This window comes from Cebidichthys violaceus, unplaced genomic scaffold (assembly GCF_023349555.1).
Source record: "Cebidichthys violaceus isolate CVI_PGR_0920_01 unplaced genomic scaffold, fCebVio1.0.p SCAF_67, whole genome shotgun sequence".
Classification (NCBI taxonomy): domain Eukaryota; kingdom Metazoa; phylum Chordata; class Actinopteri; order Perciformes; family Stichaeidae; genus Cebidichthys; species Cebidichthys violaceus.
In genome coordinates, this window is record NW_027176894.1 from 971,923 (window position 1) to 977,291 (window position 5,369).

Sequence of the window (5,369 nt, forward strand, 5' to 3'; positions counted from 1 at the left end):
TAAAATGTGACTCTGTGTGCTTTCATGTGTTCCAGAGACAGAAAACCATTCATCACAGACATATATACGTGTTTCAGTCAAATGTTTTAATGTGTCTTTTTGGGTCAAGTCACAAGGCTTCCTTCACGTCTCTTTATCTTCAGACCTTTAATAAGTCTTCTCAGTGCACAGACCTCATACATGAATAGGAACATATGGCTGTGCAATGCCTGCCTGTTACTGCGTAATTCATTCTTTTAATGCTTTGGGATTTTAACAGATAACGCAACAATAAGTTAAAAGTCTCAAGTCTCCATTTAGTGACTCAGCTGTGATCCAAACTACGAGGATCGTTATTATAAAAAGATATTTAATCTTAATTGTTCATGATAAATGTTTAATAGAAGATGGAAGATAATTGGTTTGTTAGAAACGCAATGCACGCACCAGGTTTAACCACCAGGTGGTGCCAGATATCAACAAGCCCTGCAGACTGACAGTCCGTAGTCCCCACAAACACACACACACACACACACACACACACACACACACACTCACACACACACACACACACACACACTAAAAAAAAGGATTTTTTTTCCACACTGTTTTCAGGGGGAATAATTGAATCGGGAGCATTTTTTTTATCCCCGAACACAAATGGGATTATGTAATCCTCTGGGATTAAAATGGCAAAAGCAAAAAAAAAACAACAACAGTGGTGGAGTGTAACGAAGTACATTTACTCAAGTACCGTACTGAAGTACAATCATGAAGTACTCTGCGTGTGTGTTTCCTTTTTTACTTGGCTGTGTACTTCTACTCCACAACATTTAGTTGAAATCTTTGCATCTTGAGATTATTAATACAAAATATAAATCCACTAATAAGTTACGGTACATTATCAAAGGTTAAACATTACTTAAAATAAGTTCCACTTCCATCAACAATTATAATCTAATAATATATATGATTCTGCATAATGAATACTCCAATACTTTGGTACTTTTATTCAAGTAAGATTTTAAACAGGACTTTAACTTGCACAAAAGCACTACAGTGTCGTTTTGCTACTTTTACTTAGATTTGATTATTCAACATAATGAAATGTATGCAATAAGAAGATATGAGCCAAATCTTGTAAAATGTTGTAGCTGTAATATAAAGTTCACATCATGAACTCCACTTAAAGAAAACATCTACACCTGTTTTTATCTCATTTAAACTCCCTTCATTTCAGAGTTTGACACAAAAAACCTGACCTGTAAGGACATCCCATAATCCCTTTGTACCAAAATAAAAGTAACTAGCAACACAAACACACCTCAGACATCAATAACACTCTAATTTCACTCAGTCACGCTTTCTCTCCTCTCACGCCTCAAATTAACAACTTAAAGACGAAGGGAGATATTTCTCCCCTCTCTCACACTCACACCCTCTCTCTCTCACACACACACACACACACCCTCTCTCTCTCTCTCTCTCTCTCACTCACACTCTCTCTCACACACACACACACACACACACACACACACACACACGCGACTCGTTAACGACTTTCAGACGTTTTCATCACTCGCTGAGGAGCAGAGCATCTTTTTTTGGGTTGCAGCTCTTGATGCTTCTCACATTCTATTTTTAGGCTTTTGAAATGTGCAAACGGTGTGACGTTTACACCGAGTGTGATTTTCATTTGGCCCAGTTGTCCCTTGAGAAGTTTTTGTCCTTTCGTTATCTGCAGGTTTTCAGTGTCACTAATGTAGAATGTTGCCTCCCGAAATACTGCAACATGTGTCATGTTGTAAAAGTGTCTGCAGTCCCAAAATAAAAGTTACCCTGCGCCTTTTTTTTTTTTTGCACCATCATAACTCGGCGTGGAACATTTGTTTCACGAGATTTACTGTCGTATTCACAGTACAATAAACGATCACTTCACAGGCTTTAACTGTGATATTTCACAATACTGTACTGTTGTGAAATCAATGTAGGGGGAATATTACTCAGGAAATATGAGCTTTAACTTCACGAAGCATTGTGGATTTATTTGACTGTAATTTAACAGTATACTCCTGTAATAATCGGACACTGTAAAATCACAGTTCAATGCCGTAATACTACAGCAACGTACTGCTATAAGACTAAATAAACAATAAACACACAAGTGTAATACAACCCCTGTACAATATTTGTTTTTCTTAAGATCATTTTTATTCCTATATTTATTTTATATTATCTTTCTTTCTTTCTTTTATGGAGCCTTTCCAGAGAAAGCACTTGTACTTAAAATATAAATGACCATCTTTAAAATATTACGGTAATTTGATGCCATAACTGACAGTAAAGGTCACAGTGAACAGCTGTCATTTTACGATGATTTACTGTAAAACAATCACAGTAACTTGCTGTGAAAGTAGCCAGTAAGTCATTTTTTTTGTACAACCCAAAAATTGAATTGACTTGAATAGAAAAGTCACAAGCACCTTCCCGACAGTGGACGTTTGGGGGTCTGCATTTGTAGATTTAGGAAACATTCACATCTCACTTCACTCTTACTTTTGGAAAACCTGTGAATTGTATCTTGTCCAGACGTGGAGATAAAGTCACGCAGGTATAATCTTTCTCTAAATGCCTGAACCTCACCGCTTCCTTCCTTTATGTCCTCGTTTCAGTTGTCGAACACAATATCTGGGAGGCAGCTCCTCCCTCAAGCTGTTAAATCACATTTTCAAAGGAGCCTGCTGTGCAAACATATTGATATTAATCACGCAGAGTTTTACCACTTGGGTGCTGCAGCTTATTGTAAATCTCAGAAAACTTAAAACTCTTCATTTTCTACAGAAATAGGTTTATACAGCAAGAAACGTCACAGAACAGAAAATAAAAAGAGCGTTTTCACAATTATTTGTGAGGATTTCTAACAAGTTTACCATTAGAAATGTTTACCAGTGTTATTTTATATATATATATATATATATATATATATATATATATATATATATATATATATATATATATATATATAACATTACATTACATATACATATAATCTACTTATATAATATACCTGATTCTGAAATTGGCCATTTTGCATAAGTGAGTACTTGTACGTAGTACTTTAAGTATACTTTGATACTTGATTTATCCTGGTATGAGGGTTCTGGGTTTGTAAAAGAAAACTAAAATAAATTAAGTATTCAAATTGGAGTATTTGTACTTGAGACTGACTCAATGAAATGTTGACGAGGGCTTCTACTAATGATTGTTTATATTATCGTTTAATCTGCTGATTGTTCTCTAGAGTTCATCCCAGTTTCTCAAAGTCTGAGGTCACATCTTCAAACGTCTCGTTTAGTCCGTCCAAAACCCAAAAGACATTAGTTTAATATAAAACTAAAATATAAATGAATAAAAACAGAGAATCGCAGGAAATCTCCATATATTTGAGAGGCTGAAGCTGCCATTGTTGCATGAAAAATGACTTTATAGTTTAATAGATTTCTGTCGATCGACTAATTGATCACCTGACCTTTATGATGGGACATGAAAAGTTATGATTCATCTTCTGGGGACCAGGAATATCAGTATAGGACACTTATCAGGTGGTTGAGATCTTTCCATCAGGAGCCAAGTAATCAAACCCATCGTGACGAGTTCAATAAACTCAGTAAAACTCAGTACTAGGCTTTATGCAGCCCGACACTTTTATCTCTTAAACTTTTACTTTCAGTGAAAACTTTCACACAAACCTTTCGTCTCCACCGGTCCATTCAGTGCGTTATCATTTCTCTGCAATGAAGTGTATTATGAGCCTGTGACTGTGCATCGCTGCATTACAGCTGCAGCCGTATTTACTGCTCGTCTATTAAAACACAAACTTATCAGCTTCGCTTCTGTCCCGAAACAAAACTTTACGCACCGACAACATTTCCTTTTCTATCTTTTCGGAACAAGCAATTACAGGCAAAGATCCAAATGCGATCACGTCTGACGCACGGTGAACAGAACCTCTGTCCTCCCTCGTGTTATTCTCCAGCTCTTATCGACGTTCCTCTTCCTCCACCGGCCGAGAAGCAGAATTTGCATTTAAATGTCGTCTCTTATCCGCCCCCCCCCTCCCCTCCCCTCGTTTAGTGTGTACTTCTATGAATAACAGCCACAGGTAAACGTCGTGAGCGACCTTTTCTTTTCAGAGTGAATTCATGGCTTTTTTATTACACTTTCATGCTTTAATAGCCGACTCCACCGCAATGCAGCAGCGTGCAATGAAAGCTGGACATTATGCAGTTCTCTACCTCAGCGCACTCGTTAAAAAAGTACTGAATCGGCGCGAAAACGTTCATTACAGAAAGAAACGAGACTCGTGTCTTTGATCTCACTGACCTGCATTCACTACACCTACGTCCAACGCTTCATCTACGCACGTTCAAGACGAATACACGGCTTCAGACAGAGCGCAGGTCGTTCTAAAGGCAATAAAAGAGTGTGTGTGTGTGTGTGTGTGTGTGTGTGTGTGTGTGTGTGTGTGTGTGTGTGTGTGTGTGTGTGTGTGTGTCAGTCATCTGGAGACATTCGAGTCATAACCTGCAATAAACACGAAAGCTTCAGATATTGTATCTTGTGGGAAAACAAACAGGATTTAGTCCTAAAAAGATAGCAGTGAGTCAGCAATGTTTTTGTACTTCTAGTTTCCTCGTCAGGGAGTTATACGTATTTAATGGGTTTTTGGTTAGATGCCTGGAAAAAGGTCCGTTTTACACAAGTAAATACAATAGTTAATAGTCCTCATTATTTTTAAGTGGGGTTAGAGTTTTACCAACAAATCCCAGTTTAGAGAAACAACGAACTGCTGTGGAGATATTAAAACCACCTAAAAATCTGTTTAAGAGTACATTATGTATTTAGAATATTTTCACCACTTCACCTCGTCGTCAGACAGCTTCTGACGGTGACATGAAGAGGTCAACTACGCTCTCTTTCCAAAGCCACCAGACTCCTTTGACAAAAACATTTAAACGTTTGCAGAGACATGTGATCTGCTGGTGTAAGGCCGCCTCCCTCGGTTAGTTCAGATTCACACGATACATCATACAACATACATAAATCATTACTACCTCTTTAAACATCGTGACTTCATGAGAGCCGATTCACCCAAAAAACAAACGAGCCACCTCCGCCATTTTTAAAACAGGACATTTTCTGCTCACGCTCCACGTTCACGACCTTTGGTGCCCAAATACAGGAAACGACGTGTTGTTCACAGACACAGTGTTGAACAGGGTCAGTCCGGAGGTTCCTCCATTAACATTAAAAAAAAAAAAAAAAAAAGTAAAAAAAAAAAAAAGAGGAGAAGATATCAAAAACAAACGAGACATGCTGGTCAAAACACA